Source organism: Ursus americanus, chromosome 5 (genome assembly GCF_024610735.1).
Source record: "Ursus americanus isolate L20-20 chromosome 5, mUrsAme1.1.p, whole genome shotgun sequence".
NCBI lineage: Eukaryota > Metazoa > Chordata > Mammalia > Carnivora > Ursidae > Ursus > Ursus americanus.
Window position 1 is genome coordinate 29,157,062 of NC_142131.1, and position 18,578 is coordinate 29,175,639.

Sequence of the window (18,578 nt, forward strand, 5' to 3'; positions counted from 1 at the left end):
GCTACATGTGATGAATGATATTAGCCATCTGGAAAAGTCTTTAGGACTAATCTCCAAATCATTCAAGAAAAAAATAGCCATCAAATTTCATAAATACGAGGGTATTGGTAACCTTAAACAGAGAGTCTTTAATGGAGAGTTGGGTTGGAAGCCAGAATACAGTGGGTTAAGGGGTGAGTGGCAGGTGACAACGTGGGCAGAGCAATTTAGCAGCTTTTTCAAGGATGTAGCCAGGGGTTTTGATGCACAACTAGTAGGAAGGGAAATGGGTACAATTTTTTTGGATGGTAATTTGGAAGCAAATAATAAATCCTTGAATATATTAATGTCTTTTGACCTAGCTATTCAACTTCTAAGAAATTAACTTAATGAATTAATCAAACGTGTGAAGATTCATATAACAAAAAATTCACTTAACAGATTTTTTGTTTTATTGTGAAATACACCTTATATACAGAAGCATGCACAAAACATTAGAGTTTACTTTGGTTTTGTTTTTTTTTAAGATTTATTTATTTATTTATTTGACAGAGAGACAGCCAGTGAGAGAGGGAACACAGGCAGGGGGAGTGGAAGAGGAAGAGGCAGGCTTCCAGCAGAGGAGCCTGATGTGGGGCTCGATCCCAGGACTCTGGGATCACGCCCTGAGCCGAAGGCAGACACTTAACGACTGCGCCACCCAGGCGCCCCTGGAGTTTATTTTGAAGAGTAGTATAAAGAAGGTGTTTGGGTGGCTGAGTAGATTGAACATCCAACTCTTGATTTTGGCTCAGGTCATGATCTTAGTCATGGGATCGAGCCCCCGCGGTTCCATAATCAGTGTGGATAGAGTCTGCTTGAGATTCTCTCCCTCCCTCTGCCCCTGCCCCACCCTTTCCCCCTGCTCATGCTCTCTCTTGCTCTCACTCTCAAATAAATAAGTAAATAAATCCCCAAGAAAGAATAGTTATAAAGTAAATACCTGTGTAACCACAATCCAGGATAACAAGTAAATCATTGCTCCCCTTGGGCCCTTCCCTACTGTAAATAACAATTGTCCTAACTTTCAAACAACCATTTCTTTGCTTTTCCTGTATAATTTCCTTTAAAATTCTTCATTGTTGGTGCATATGTTTCCAGTTTATTAATTTCTGCTGCATGAGTACCTTCTATCTAAGTGTACATTCTTTCTGGTGTAAATATATGTGTGTAGGGGTATATGTCTGTGTGTTTAAATATCAATGTGCCAAGAAAACAAAACACTATGAATGTAGAATTCTATACCCAGTAAAAATATCTTCCAAGAATGAGGGTAAAATATAGTTGTTTTCAGATAAAAACACTGAGAGAGTTTGTCAGCAGCAGACTTGCACTAAAGGGAAATGCTAGTGAATATAGGTTGGCACATTGAAGATACCATCCCATTGGCTTCTTGCTTCCACTGTTGCCTTGGGGAGAATAGCTTTTAATCTATCTGTTGCTCTTTTCAAGGTAGATTACATTTTATTGCTAGCTGCTTTTAAGATTTTATTTGTTTTTTTGTATTTGATCTTTTGGGTTCTGCCTTCACATAGTCTTTGGCCTGGATATCCTATATTTCCTTGCCTGCTCTCTGATGCTTTTGAATATATTGTCAGCATGGTTACTCTGTTTTTGGTGGGAGTATCTGTCTGGGAACTTGGACTGTCATGATACCAGAAATAAAACATCATGTTTAGTAACACAAATTAGAAATAATCTTACGGTCCCAAATAGCTACTGGTTAGATAAAATGATACATCCCTCCAATGAAATGCCATACAGCCGATTAACTCATCTTTTTAAAGGGAAAAATATGTCATAAGAGCATAATGTCTTAATATAATCAAAGCAGGATGAAAGGTACGGATGGAACTTACATGTTTTGGGAGCTTCCTATGTGTTAGACTCTGTTCTCTGAGTATTTATAGGGACTACTGCTTTAATCCATACAACAATCCATCCAATCCATGACATAAAGATTATTGTTTATTATCTAAAGAATATGAAAGGCTCTGAAGGGTTTAACAACTTACAGACAAAACTAACTATGTATATTAACTATCTGAAAAAAAGATACTAACAGAAGACTGGCCATTGCCAGGAGCCGGGAAAAAGATGAGTAAGCTTTTGGGGAGCTCTGTCTGGCTCTACACAAGTGGTAAGGATACAAATTGACTGATGTGAGATCTGGTCAGCTTTCCCAGTATATCTCGGTAATGGTGCCAGAGAGTTAGACAGCCATGGAGTGCATCCATCTAGCTTTCCCATTCTTACTGTCCAAAGATAAAGCCCTGGGAACCCCTCACTGGCAGCCAGCTGGCCTTTCTATCTGATATCTTCATTTTGCTTAATTTAAGTGCAGTTTGATGGGTGCCTGGGTGGCTCAGTTGGTTAGGCGTCTGCCTTTGGCTCAGGTCATGATCCCAGGGTCCTGGAATCAACCTGAGTCGGGCTCCCCACTCAGTGGGGAGCCTGCTTCTCCCTCTCCCTACCCCTCTACCCCTCCCCGGCTGCCTCTCTCCTTCTCCCTCCCCCTCAGCTCATGCTCTGTCTCTCGCTTTCTCTCTCTGTCTCATATAAATAAAAAAGTCTTAAAAAATTTTAAAAAGTAAGTGCAGTTTGATTAAGGACAACACTTGTGATGTTGAGCACTGGGTGTTATATGTAAGTGATGAATCACTAAATACATACATACATACATACATACATACAATTTTAATGATTTTTTATTAGATTATGTTAGTCACCATACAGTACATCCCCGGTTTCCGATGTAAGGCTCGATGATTCATTAGTTGTGTATAACACCCAGTGCACCATGCAATACATGCCCTCCTTACTACCCATCACCGGTCTATCCCATTCCCCCACCCCCCTCCCCTCTGAGGCCCTCAGTTTGTTTCTCATAGTCCATAGTCTCTCATGTTTCATTGCCCCTTCTGATTACTCCCCCTTTCTTTATCCCTTTCTTCCCCTACCAATCATCCTAGTTCTTATGTTCCATAGATGAGAGAAATCATATGATAGTTGTCTTTCTCTGCTTGACTTATTTCACTTAGCATTATCTCCTCCAGTGCCGTCCATGTTGTAGCAAATGTTGGGTAATCGTTCTTTCTGATAGCTGAGTAATATTCCATTGTATATATGGACCACAACTTCTTAATCCAGTCATCTGTTGAAGGGCATCTCGGCTCCTTCCACGATTTAGCTATTGTGGACATTGCTGCTCATACATACAATTTTAAGTGCAGTTTGAATAAGCTGTTGAAATGTTCTCTCAATTGTTATTTTTACCTCTGACATCTAAACCCACCATTCTGTACTCTACATTTTGATGCTGGTCTAGAATTCTTTTTTTTTTTTTCTAAGGATTTTATTTATTTATTTGACAGAGATAGAGACAGCCAGCGAGAGAGGTAACACAAGCAGGGGAAGTGGGAGAGGAAGAAGCAGGCTCCCAGTGGAGGAGCCTGATGTGGGGCTCGATCCCAGAATGCCGGGATTACGTCCTGAGCCGAAGGCAGACGCTTAACGACTGAGCCACCCAGGTGCCCCTGGTCTAGAATTCTAAAAATCCTATTTCTATCTTGTCAGGGAGCCTGTAATGCTAGAGGAGGAAGAAGGGACTTGAGCCTTCCTGTGCTTCCTGAATGTTTCCTGTTTCTGTGAGCATTAAGTTAGCATCACTTCTTTATCCCAACACCCCTTCCCGTAACAGTAGCTTAATTCAGTCTGTTGTTCTCAGTGTTGCAGAGCCAAATGCATCCTGCTCTCTCAGAGATACCTGTGTAAGCTGCCTGGTGCCCTCTCTTCGGAGGTCGCCTTCCTCCTCTGAGTTCCTGTGTTTTACTAATTCCAATTTCTTTCCTTTGTTCCCCAGTTCTAGGGGCGGGAAGCACTTCTTGCAGGTGCTACCTCTGTGACACCTCTTCTTGCCCTTTCATTTACTTAGTTAACAACTTTATACCTAGATAACAATTATATTTTCTCTATTCTAGTAACTGGTATGGTTTCTGTCTCTTGACTGTACCTTGAATGATACAGATATGTGTATGAGCTGCAATTTTCCTGCCCTTTCTCTTATTGAAATTGGCAAGAAGATATTTACACATGTCTAAGAATCTCTATATGATTTGCAAGAAACAAAAACAAGATGAGCTCATATCAAACAATTTGTCAAAAGAGGAAGAAAACTGGAAGAAATAAATGAACAATATATTTAGGGGCACATTTTGTAGCTGTTTGATTTTTCTCCCATTCTTCATAACTGAGCAGTTGCTCAAAGTGCTCTTATATCTTTTTCTTAGTTCTGGAAGCCAATAAATCCCAAAATAACGCCATTACAGTAAAACAAGCTGCATAGCCCAAAGATGGATTTACTGGAATGATGTCAAATGATTGTTCCCATAGTATTGAGTGCTTATTTTAGGACTTTCTTAGAGCTGACATGTCAAAAGGTTATTATTTTGGCTTGAGGAGAGACTCAAAAGGATATTCTAGGGGAAAAGAGCATGGCTTAACAACTGCTTACTTCTGGGAGGGTCCTGGGGCTGCCTGAAGGGCAAAGGAAGAACAACTCAGGGACATGTTTTGAATAGTTTGTAGCCAAAACTGCCTCCAAGAGAAGAAACGGTTTAGCTGGTATTTCAAAGAAATAAGACAGTCCTGAGGCTTAAACTAAAACTTGAATTAAAAAATTACGGCTTTATGTAATTATTCTGGCTTGAATATTGTTGAATATTGCTGAGGAGCATACATGCTTTGGATCTGTTTAGGATGTCCCAATTTGAGGGGCCCCTGGGTGGCTCAGTCAGTTAAGCATCCAACTCTTGGTCTCAGCTCAGGTCTTGATCTCAGGGTTGTGAGTTCAAGCCCTGCATTGGGTTCCCTGCTGGGCATGGAGCCTACTTGGGAAAAAAGAAAAAAGTAAAAAAAAAAAGGATGTCCCAGTTTGGAAAGGAAAGCTTCTTAGGTAGTAATGATGTGAAGAATAAAGGCAAAAGAAATGTAGAAAAAATTAAATTTCCTTACAACTTGCAGCCAATTGACACATACTTTTAAGACAGGCAGGGTGACCTTCCTCCAGGAACTCAACTGCCTCAATGTTAATACTCTGATAGAGGCAAAAGGCAAGCTTAGCTCAACATTACCCTGGCTTACGGGATCCTGTAAGTCTTCTTTAACTAATAAAAATCCCTTTGGAAACTTCCTTTATCTCTAACCGCCCAATATATATGTTAGCAATCATCCTCAAAACATACGTCCCACTGATATACATCTGAAGGGTCTCATGACACGTTTTACTAGACAGTAGTAAATGGCCTTATCTTGAACAGCAGCTAGCCCCTTAAGGTCCTGAAAACCTTGCATCCAAATTCCTTAGAGACTTACACTATCCCTAACCCCCTCCCAACTTAAAAGTTATATAATCAGTCACTCCTCACAATCCCACTGCAGCTCTTTCTGCCCACGGGTCCTGTCCCTGTGCTTTAATAAGACCACCTTTTTTGCACTTAAGATATCTCAAGAATTTTTTTTTTTTGACTGTTTGTCTCCAGACCCTGCCCATCATATCATATCAGTACTACTCTTCCAGATGATCACCTGCTTATGGCATAAATTTTCATTTTCCTTGAAAGCTGGAACCTCCCTTCATCATAGATCTAGGTTACATAGATGTAGCTCAAGGCAGGGTTTATGGAAATAATTGTCTGTTTTTGTTCTTCTGAGCTACGCCAAGCACCACCTATATCAGAAATTGCCCCCTTCATCTTCTTCTTGTAGGACATGTTTCAATATTAATAATATATAAAAGCTGCCACATAGTCTTCAGCCTTTGTGAGGACTGTGATTATAAGACATGCTGTCTTTCCCACCACCCTCATACTCCTCTTTTCCAAGCACTGTACCAAATGGCATTGTGTATCCAGTGCATTTAATTCCTGATCCCTTGCTGAAGTCTTAACATTACCACCAGTAAAACCTCCATTCTAATCTTTGTCTTGCCTCATTCACACAGTCTTCTTAATTATCCTCTTCTTTCAAATGTAAATTATCCCCCAAGAAAGCAGACTAGTAGACATCAGTTTCTGTGAATGATGATGTAATTCACATGGCTATTGTAACATAAAGGTGGGATATAAAAGGACCTATATAGTTGTAAGGCATCCACATTTTGCTTAAAGTGGTAAAATACTAACTCTGAGTGGAGTGATTAGGTATGTATATTATAATCCCTAGGATGGCTAAATGCACATACACAGACATGAAGAGATATAGCCCAAATGACAATAGATAAATTAAAAATATTAAAGACTATTCAAATAATGAAAGCAAAACAGCAAAGGGGGAAGTGGAGAAAACAAGAAATGAAGGGGACAAATAGAAAACAAGTAATAAAATGGTAATCCATCCATATCGATAGTTACATTAAATTTAAATGATCTAAACACATCAAATAAAGACAGAGATTAGTCAAACAAAACCAAAATATGTGCTGCCTACAAGGTACTCCCTTCAAATGTAATTAAAGTATAATGATGAAGAAAGGTATACCATACAAACACTCATCAAAAGAAATAGGGAGTGAATATACTAACATAAGACAAAGTTCAGTTCAAAGCATAGAAAATTGCCAAGGATAAAGGGAGACATTGCAGGTTAATAAGAGTTAATTCACCAAAAAAGATGTAACAGTCTTAAATGCAAATGCTCCTAACAGCAGAGCTTCATAACTACCCAGTAATGGTAGAAGACTATAACATTCTTCTCTTTGTAATAGATAGAACTAATAGACAGAAATTCAACAAATGTATATAAAATTGACCAATACCATCAAGTCACTGGATCTAATTGACATTTATAGAATATGCCATTCGACAATACAAGAATACACATTCTTTGGGTTTTTGGAGAGTTTTTTTTTTGTTTGTTTTTAGAGAGGGGGAAGGGCAGAGGGGAGAGGGAGAAAGAGAATCCTAAGCAGGCTCCATATCCAGTGTGGAGCCCAGTGTGGTGCTGGATCTCACAACCCTGAGATCATGACCTAAGCCCAAATCAAGAGTTGGACACTCAGCCTACTGAGCCACTCAGGCACTCCAAGAATACACATTCTTTGTAAGTGTACAAGGAAATTTCACCAAGATAGACCATACTCTGGGCCATAAAATATACCTTAACACATTTTAAAATATTGAAATTATACTAAGTATGTTTTCTGTTATAGAGAATTAAATTAGAAATCAATAACAGAAAGATTATCTGAAAAATCCCAATAACACATTTCTAAATAATCCACAGGTCGAAGAGGAAATCTCAAGGGAAATTGAAAAATTTTGAACTGAGTGAAAATAAAAATGCAACAAAATTTGTGAGATGCAGCTAAATTCGTTCTTAGATGGAAATTTATAGCACTTATAAATGCTCATATTAGAAAATGCTCATGTTAAGGGTGATGTATGGAATGGTTGAATCACTATATTGTACACCTGAAACTAATATAACACTGTATATTAACTGGAATTTAAATAAAAACTTAAAAAAATAAAATGAAACTTTTCCCTAAAAAATGCTCATATTAGAAAAAATGTTAATATGCTTATGTTAAAAATGCTGGTATTAGAAACAAAAGAAAGGTTTCAAAACAATAACCTGAGCTTCCCCCTTATAAAACCAGTAAAAGAAGAGCAAATTAAACAAAAAGCAAGCAGAAGAAAAAAAAAAGCTTCTAAAATGAATAAAGGAGTTTAATAGGCTCACGGAGTATAAAGCCAATATGTAAAGATAAGAGCAGAACTCAATGATATTAAAAATAGGAAAAAACAGGGGCGCCTGGGTTAAGCGTCTGCCTTCAGCCCAGGGCGTGATCCCGGCGTTATGGGATCAAGCCCCACATCAGGCTCCCCCTGCTTGTGTTCCCTCTCTTGCTGGCTGTCTCTATCTGTTCAAATAAATAAAAATAAAAAAATCTTTAAAAAAAGCAAAAAAATAGGAAAAAACAATAGAGAAAGATTAATGAAGGCAAAAGCTAGCTCTTTGAAAACGGTGTTATATATTGATAAACTATAGCCAGACTGGTATAAAAAGAGAAAAGACATTGAAAATGCATATTCAAACAAAAACTTATACATGAATATTTATATATGTATTATTCACAATAGCCAAAAGGGGAAATACCCCTAATATTCATTAGCTGATGAGTAGATAAAATGTGGTACATTTATACAGTGGAATATTTTTCAGCCTGAAAAAGGAATGGAATACTAACACATTGTACAACGTGGATGAGCCTTGAAACATTATGCCAAGAGAAAGAAGTCATATTCAAAAGATCAAATATTTTAGGATTCTGTGTACATGAAGTATCTAGAATAGGTAAATACATATATAGAGAAAGTGGATTACTGGTTGTCAAAGGCTTAATGGGTGCAGGGCTTCCTTTTGGTGTGATGAAAATGTCTTAGAATTAGAGGAGGCTATGGTTCCACAGCATTAAAAAATGTATTAAACGTCACTGAATTGTAAAAATTAAAGTACTTAATGGTTAATTTTATATTATGTGTAATGTACCTCAATTAAATAGAGAGGACACAATTTGGCAATATCAGGAAGAAAAAGATGGATACTGCAGACCTTTTAGTCACTAAAAAAAAGGTAAAGGAATACCATAAACAACACTATATCCATAATTCAACAACTTAGATGAAATGGGCAAATTCCTTGAAAAAGACAAACTACCAAAGTGCAAGAAAAACTTGGTAATGTGAATAGTCCTATACTTAGTAAAGAAATTGAATTTACAGCTAAAATCTCTCAACAACAACAAAAAAATTCTAGGCTCAGATGGTTTCACTTGTGAATTCTACCAAACATTTAAATAGGAAAATTCCTACCTAATTTTAATTCCATTTCTACTTAATTTTTTCCAGAAAATAGGAGTGGGGGGGAACAGCTATTTTATGGGGCCAGAATTACCCCATTATCAAAAACATAAAAAAGACAAGAAAGGAAAGCTACAGACTGATATCCCTCAACACCATGTTAGAAAATAAAATCTAGAAACATGTAAAAAGGATAATACATCATAACCAAGTGATATTCATTCCAGGAGTGCAAGGCTAATTCAATAAGTTGAAAATCAATCATTGTAATTCATCGTATTAACAGACTAAAGTAGAAAATCCACATGATCATCTCAATAGATGCAAAAAATTAAAAAGAATTTGACAAAATTCAACATCCATTAATGATCAAAACTCTTAGAAAACTAGGAATAGGAAGGAATTTCTTTAACTTGATAAAGAGCATCTGCAAAATAACTAAATCTTAATGGTTAAAAACAAAAAAACCCTGAATGCTAAGATGAAAAATAAGGTCAGGATGTAGAAAAGAAGATATAAACTTTCTCTATTTGCAAATGACATGATTGTCCATGTAGGAAATTTCATGGAATCTAAAAAAAAAAAAAAAAAAAAAAGCTTCTAGAACTAATAAATGAGTTTAACAATATTACAGGATACAAGACCAATATATAAAAATTCAGTTGGGGGTGCCTGGGTGGCTCAGTCAGTTAAGCATCTACCTTTGGCTCAGGTCATGATCTCAGGGTCCTGGGATCCAGGCCTGGATCGGGGTTCCTCCTCAGTGGGGAGCCTACTTCTCCTTCTCCCTCTGCTGTTTCCCCCACTCGTGCTCTCCAACTCTCTCACCCTCAGTCGAATAAATAAATAAAATCTTAAAAAAAAAAAAACTTTGTCCTTTAAAAGAAATCAGTTGGTTTTTATATATTTGCCAGTGAACAATTCAGAATTGGAATTTTTAAAATTTATGAGAGCACACACAAAAAATGAAATATTTAGCTGTAAATTCTACAAAATACATGCAGGATCTATACTGAAAACTATAATATACAGATGTAAGAAGTCAAGGGAGATAAATGTTGTATCCATGAATTCTAAGACTCCATGTTGTTAACTTATCGATTTCCCTCAAATTGATCTATAGATTTTATATGATCCCAATCAAATTCCCCGCAGGAATTTTTGTAGATAACAACAAGCAGATTCTAAATTTAGGTGTAAAAGCCAGGGAATTCAAATGGCCAAAAAAGTTTTGAAAAAGAACACCAAAAGACTCATACTATCTGATTTCAAGATTTACTACAAAGCTGCAATAATCAAGAAAGTGTGATAATTGGCAAAGGCCTGTGATTATAAGACATGCACATTGCCTCCAACCTACATATCTCTCTTTCCCAAGTGCACACTGAAACAAGTAGAATCAGTGATATTTTGTATTCCAAAGCAGGCCTGTGGCAGAGACTTCTACTTATCCTCAAATATTTATTCTCTTTCTTTTTTTAGTAATAGAACCCCTGACTTTTAATGGGACACATGGCAACCCAACTCGGACTACATTTTTCCTCCTTTCTTGTAAATAGGTGTGGCCATATAACTAAATTCCAGCCAGTGGGGATGCAATCAGAAGTATTTTCAAGTATCTTTCAGTTCATGCCCTTACATGGAATGTGAGGCTGGAATGGGAGCCCTCTAGGAACATGCAGGAAAGGGCAACATCCTAGAGCATGCATGTGCTCAGACGGGTCTAGGCTTCTGGAACCTAATAGAGCAGAGCAAACCTACCATCTATTTTATTTATGGCAGTGTTATTTAATCTGTTAAACAATTGAAACAGAATCCTAGAGTCTGACTCTTAAACAACTGAGCCACCCAGGCGCACTGTGGAATATTTTAAATGTATTCATTTCAAGGATATTTTGATATTGCAAATTACCAATAATAGATTTAACTTGTGAGGATTCCTTTCATTTACCGTTTGCAGAAAATCAGTCCTATGATATTCGTATCTCAGTTTAAACCTTCATTTATAGATAAGTAGTGGTTTCTATGAGAATTCTTTGCAAGTTCATTGAAAAAAAAACTTGCTCCACAATTTATTAAGTTTTATTAATTATCATAAATTATTCTTTAAATTTATTATTTTACTAAAGATGATCGATTCTGGATAAATTTTTTTCTTGCCTACATGAGTAAAGATAATAATAATAGTTACCATTTATTGAGCTCTTATGATGTGCCAGGCATTGTGCTAGCCCCTTTATGTACATTGTCTTAAATAATTTTCACAACAACCACAACCCTGTGTGACAGATATTTTAAAGATTTATTTATTTATTTATTTATTTATTTATTTGAGAGAGCAGAGTGAGAGAGAGCCTGAGTGGGGCGGGGAGGGGCAGAGGGAGAGGGAGAAGGCTCCCACTGAGCAGGGAGCCCGATGCTGGGCTCAATCCCAGGACCCTGGGATTATAACCTGAGCTGAAAACAGACGCTTAACAGCCTGAGCCACCCAGGCACCCCTTATGTGACAGATATTTTATCCCCACTTTACAGTTGAGGAAACGGAGTCTCAGAATTAGTGAGTTACTGACATTTATCCAGTAAGAATGTATCTTAGCCAAGTTCTTGGCTAGAATGTATCCAGCCAAGCCTAGCCTTGCTTTTAATCATTTCAGGAGCATCACTGCATGGCTGAATGCCAAAACATTTGAGTAAAGAGTGGAAACAAAAATCAGTCATTAATTACTGGCTACTTGGTGTCATATAGACTTCCATTTGTTGTGCTGAATTCAACTGTATTGAATTCCATTACTCTGATTTCTTATGTGGCTAAAAATCCAAGGAAAATTGGTGGAGTTCTATCAGCTCTAAAGTTTCCAAATCATTTGGAAGCATGTAAGTCTTTTAGGAAAAGAATTCTTAAAAATCTCAGTTATATGATTAAATAGCAATCACACCCACACATCGTGTGCAAAAAATATGGTAATAAGGGAAGAGAAATAATTGTGGTTATAATTAAATAACAATACAATAATTAAATATTAGAGTAGTAATGTTAGAATTGGAAGTTGTGGAAGTTTAAATGAAATTTCTGTCTTCAATTAAGAAGTAATAACTTTGGGGCGCCTGGGTGGCACAGCGGTTAAGCGTCTGCCTTCGGCTCAGGGCGTGATCCCAGCATTCTGGGATCGAGCCCCACATCAGGCTCCTCTGCTAGGAGCCTGCTTCTTCGTCTCCCACTCCCCCTGTTTGTGTTCCCTTTCTCGCTGGCTGTCTCTGTCAAATAAATAAATAAAATCTTAAAAAAAAAAAGAAGTAATAACTTTATATTACTTTAAAATATTAGGGGAAAAGCCATTTCAAAAAAGTCTTCCTTCCCCTTGGCAGACTACTCTGAAGAATCCTAGTAAGCTTTTACAGATGATAGCTTACTTTTTTTTTTTTTCTGAATTTAGGTTTGTAAACCAAGAAGAATTCCCTAAGCCTTAAGTAGTTTACTATAATAAGCAAAAACTCTGTTGGAAGATAATTTTTAAAATAAGTAAATAATTTAAATTTAAAAACCTATATGGATGAATCTTTGTGAACCAGTATTTAGAGTATTCTTTTGATAATCTAGAAACTGTAATCTGTTTTCCAAAATCCTTATCTTTTTTGTGTTACATTTCCTATTGCTATCAAAAAAGAATATATAATGACAACTGAAAATATTTCACATCTAAGAAAGAAATCTTGTTGAAAAGAATAAAGAGTCATAGATAGGATAAAAATAAACTAATCATAAATATTTTGGTGGTAGTTTCAAATAGAACAGTCATAGAGCTCATGATAAACACATAAAAAGATTTTATCCATAGCGTGAAATCCAAAAACACCTTTCAGGTCTCTCTTGATTGACCCTGAATAAAAGTCTTACTTCAGGTGACAAAAAAAGGTCCATTTATGTTGCTCATGCATTTCAACATAAAAATGGAATGGAATCATTGACTACAGGTAGAAATGTGCAAAACTACTCAAGATAAATATGCTGCTTTGAGGCTACACATTCACTCCACTTTTGTCTGCCAGCTTGATTTTTGAATTGGGCACTCATGGATAAAAGGTATGTGATCTGAAAAAATAGTGTGTGTCTTTTAAAAGTCAGTGTCATGTAATGTCATTCCTTTTGGCAAAATTTATGTTACACGGTATTAGACTATGGCCTAGCTAATGTAACATGATGCATTAAAAACTGCACATCATGATTGCAATATGTGTCAGAACAATGAATTGTTATATCAGATACTTGTTCAGCTGTAAATAGGGCCTTCTCTAAGTCACTGACAAAAAGATCATATTCTCTCTATGCCTGTATAGAATTTCTATTGTCTAAAACACGTAGCCATCCAACATCCATACTCTGTGACCTGTGGCCATTTAAGTTGCATGTTTATTACATGCTTACAATAAGAACACAGTACATTATGGAACCCACAGTTGGAGATATTTTTGTTTTCATAAGTGTATTCCAAAGATTCAGTGGTTATATCTTCCCTTCTCCCCAGCAGAGACATATACATAGAATTCTAATGGATTCTGTATCAGTTAGAAAATACTTTGGACTGCTAGTAACAGAAAGCCCATAAAGAGTAGCTTAACTACATAAGGATTTGTTTTTATCACATGAGTAGAGATAGACAGCTGCTAGTTTTGGTTTTGATTTTGGTTCTGAGACAGTAGCTCAGTGATGTCAGGATGGTGTCTCTGAAAATTTTATCTTTCCCTTATGATTGGAGGATGGATGTTTTAATTTCAGTTATTCCATCTACTTTCATGGAAGAAGTGGGAACAGGACAGATTCCTGTCTTTACCGCTTTTATCAAGAAATCCAAATCATTTCCAGCAACTACCTACATATTCCTCTTATATGTAATTGTCCAGAACTGTGTACCTGGAAGTTGGGAAAATAGGCCCTACAATGGAGCAGGCAAGGAAGAAGGGCTTGGGGAATTAGTGTTGGGTAGACCAGTTAATGGTGTCTGTTATAGATGCCACTAATAATTTGTAAGTAGAGCAGGAAGTATAGTATGGGGAATGCTTTAAACAGTGATGAATTCATATTGTAAAAAATTTCATAAATTGACCCGTACCTCACACCATACACAAATATGAATTCTAGTGTAATGTATGTCATTGTGAAAGGTGAGAAAATAAATCATCTCTAATAAAACACAAGATAATATCTTAATAACCTTGTGTGTAGGCAAAGATTTCTTAAATAGGGTACAAAGAACACTCATCACAAAGGGGAAAGTGTCGTAACTGGATTGCTAAAATCTAAATCTAAAATTGAGAACTTCTGTTCTTCCAATATACCACCCAAAGGGTGAAAAAGCAAGCCAAGAATCATGTTGTTTCCAGTTTTTTGCTATTATAAACAATCCTACCTGAGCATTCTTGTGCATGTCTTTTAGGAAACGTAGGTAAGCATTTATACTTGATACTTGCAGAAGAAATTGTGGGTCATGGGGCATGCATATGTTCAGCATATGTACACCCTGTCAAGTCGTCTTGGGTAGGCCCCAATGCATAGTGAGCTGCAGCCAGACTTTCTTCCATGAGTTCCTAAGAAGTCATGTGTTCAGTCAGAAGTGATATGACTAATGCTCTGGCCAACCCTCTTGGATTAGTAGAAACACTGGGAGAGAAAAGAAGACTGAGCCACAGGTGACATCAGCTGACAGTTGTATATTAGTTTCCCATTGCTGCTGGCTTAAAACAATACCCCTAGAGAATGCCCTAAGTTCCAAACACGTTCTTCCCTGCATCTACTATGAAGTCATAAACCTAGCTCCTCATGGTATTTGGGATCAATTTCTGCTACCAGTAGAGTTAAGGTGTTTTGGGGTTTTTTTTTTGTTTTTTTGTTTTTTTGTTTTTTTGGCCTGGTAGTCCACTCACATAAGGAGCCCAAAGCAATAATATAGTAGTATCCAATAGTAGGCATAGCTTCAAATTCAGTGGAATTTTTACTATTTCCTATACTGGAACCATTCTCCATGGAACCAAGACCTTTAATCTAATAGAGCCTGAGGTGGCATGGACAATAAGAACAAATACCACAAGTAGTTTACTGGATGTGATGGTAAAAGGTGCCTATGCTATTTCCATTAGTTGGTTTCTTGGTTCCAGTCCATGTATTCTATGTATTGAGGAACCGTATATCAGCTATTAGTTCAGTGCATATGTCGTATCCTGGGGAGTGCTGCCCCAACCAAGTTGTCACATTACCTGAGTCTTTAACAGGTTATTCTGTCATTCTATTAAACTGGTTGCTTCTAGGTGATGAGGCATATGGTAAGATCAGAGGATTCTCTGGTTTCATTGTTATACTTCTTTTGATCTCAGGCAATGTTGAGTGTGATACACTGTCAATTAGCAAATCACTATCTAGAGTAGATGTCATTTCTGGCAAGGATAGATCACTGTCTGCGTCAGTTTAGATCCTTCAAGAAGCAGAAGCCAAAATAGGATTAGACATGTAAAGATCTATTGAAGGAAACACCTGTGAAGGACATGAGCTGGGAGCAACTTCAGACTGCAATACAGGTCTGGTCTAACACCTGTGAAAAGGAGGGAAGGAAAGATTGGGTAGAAAGAGCTTTAGACTTCAGTGAAGTTTTTGTGAAGTCTTCCCGGGTTGATAGGGTGTTCCTGAGCTGAGGTTTCCCATTAGAGGAATCCCATGTTGGACAGGAATCATCTGGCTCTAATACCACTGCTGTGCTCAGTAACTGGCTGGGAGAGAAGCATGTCCTTCACTTAGATACATGAATCCAAAGGTGTGGAAGCTGGAGGCTGACAGTTAACTATGCTTCCCACAGAAGTTTCTCTTAAAGGTAGACTTGAGCAGTGTACTCTCACGGTTGCCACACTGTATATTCCAGGGAGAAAGGGGTCTTATGTAATCAAGCTTTCAACCAGATAGTCTTCTCCTGGAATGGTGCCATATCAAGGGTTCAGTATTGGTCTCTACTGCTGGCAGGTTTGACATTCAGCAGAGGAAGCAGCTAGGTCAGCCTCGAGGAAAAGGAGCCCATGTGTAGTCCCTGCATTAGTTATCTATTGCTGCATAACGGAGTACCTCAAAAGTTAGTGGCCTAAAACAACAAACATTATCTCTGACCATATAAAGCCACTGACCAAGTGTTCTGCTGGTAGCTTCACAGCAGGAGGAAGATTTTTTTTTCCAGTGTCCTTTAGGGCAACCTCTAACTGGGCTATCGTGCAGCAGTAGTCCCTATATTATATAGTTAACATCAACTTATTATACTGACCCATCTGTGGATGAGGTCCACGTTTTCTTTCTCCATTACAAAACTTTAGTTGAATGGAATCCCCAGGGAAGCCATAGAGTTGAGGGAGATGTGTTGGTAAAACTAACAGAATTAGAGATCCTAGGAATTTACGGGTGACTTCTGGATCTGCTCAGGCTCAATCCCAGATGTACCATTTTTGCACAATGGATTACTATTATGCCCACCCATAATGAATTTGATAACACTCCGCTGATAATTGGTGGCTTAGTCCCTATAGTTTTTTGGTGGCACATTATCAAGTCTAAGTCTCTACTAGGGCCTAGAGTATTTCTGGGGTTGTCTTTCAAAAAGTGAGTATTTCTCTACCACAACAGGCATGACCTATATGCTTTTCTCCTCTTCACGTTTACCAGAGACTCCCCACAGTATCCTTAGCCACCGGATGCATCAACATCATTGGATCTACTGGTTTGTATGGCCTAAATAGCAGGGGAGCTTGTACTGCAGGCCAAACTGGATGCAGAACCCTACTCTTGCTATGTCTCCCCATTCAAAGTTGCAGTGTTCTGATTCACTTGATTAATCTGCCAGAATAGTATTCCCAAGTGCCGTGTATTACTACCCCCACTTACTTGGAAAGTGATTCTGAGGCCAAGAGTGAGCAATAGGTAAATGAAACAGGGAAAGAAGGAAATGCAAGCGTGGATTATTGAGTTTGTCAGTGGCTACAGCTGACTGGTATTTGATTCCATGGGATCGACTGAAGAGTTTTATGAAATGTGTCTACTGTATGGAGAGCTAAAGAGGGGGAACATTTGATCCATAGGCCCCTGAAGTACTAGGTTGTGCACACAAGTGTACTGAGAAGTTTCCCATGCCTGTCTCCCATCTCTGTGGGGCTCTGGCCTAGGCCTGAAGCAAGGCACTTCCAGATTGCTGTCCTGCACTGCTGGTCAAACCCTGAGTGTGACTGGGTGCCACTACAGTGGCTCCAGTTAGAGGGAGGGCCAAGAGAATTTGAAAAAATGTCCAAGTAGCAGTGAAGAAAGTGGATCTCTTCACAAGAGGTGCAATTCCTAATGATGAAGAAAACATTTCAAGTCTTACCAGCACCCAGTGATAATTATCAGAGACATTTCACAAAAACATACTTTTATCAACAGTACTTCTTTATTTAAGTTATCTCTCCAGGGATGTCTTCTCCAGTTGGCCACCTGGTTTTATTCAGCAGAAGTACAGCTTCAGAGCAACAGCATGTTAGCCCTTATGTTAGTCTCATTTCATGTAGGTTGTCTCAGAGTTCCAGGAAGGTAAAGACATGACCGATCTTTTGTTTGTGTCAAAATTAGAAATCTATCTCAGTCCCATATTTGACTTTTCTTTAACTCAGAAAATACTTACTATGTATCTCCTATAGGCATTGAGCTTGGTGCCAAGGAGACTAAGATGAATGCATTGTGGTCTCTAATCTTGAAGAGCTTGGAGTCAATTGGGAGAGAATGGCATGGAGGGTTGGTAAGACTGAGTTCATAGCTCTGTAAGCATAGGGGGGAAATAACTTGTTATTTGTGAGGGAATCTGCAGTGTTCTTTAGTAAAATATTACCACAACCCTCCAAGATCAGCAGTGGAGGAATTGCCACTCAGGGAGGAGATAACTACACTTTCCTCTTGCTCTGACAGATTCCTGCAGTTTTGGGGATCTCTTCAGCCCTCAGTCTCAAATGTTGATAAATGTATCCCTTACAGAGTCTCTTAACAGATTCATTCCTATAGTTCACCTAAGTCCCAGGCTGGAATATTTAAAAACAACTCAATTAATGTTTAGGGATAACAGAACAAAAGGATGCCAAACAATGAGAAATGCAATTTACATAGTTTGTATTTCTTTTCTTTTTCTTTCGTGTTTTTTTTTTTTAAGTAGCCCAGCGTGGAGCCCAACATGGGGCTTGAACTCACAACCCTGAAATCAAGACATGAGCTCAGATCAAGAGTTGGACGCCCAACTGACTGACCCACTCAGGTGCCCCATCATGTACATTTCTGTATTCATATGAATGTTCCTTGCACTGTGTCTTAGTTTCCTGTTTAGGACCTCTTTTCCAGATTACTTATTTATTTAATGAACCTTTTGTATGGGACTTGATAAGTACCAGCACTGTCCTAAGCACTTTACAAATGTGAACTTTTTAAAGCTTTATAACAACCTGATGAGTGGGTATTATTATCACCCACATTTTAAAGAGGAAACAACTGGGGCATTGTCCAATTTTACACAGTAAGAAGCAGAGCTATGATGTGACCGTAGGCAGTCAGGGCCAGAGTTCATGCTCTTAACCACTACTGTAAACTCCTGACACTTGGAACAATTTCACTTGATTCCCTCTCCTTAAGGGTGGGGCCAAACTGCATGATCTTAACCC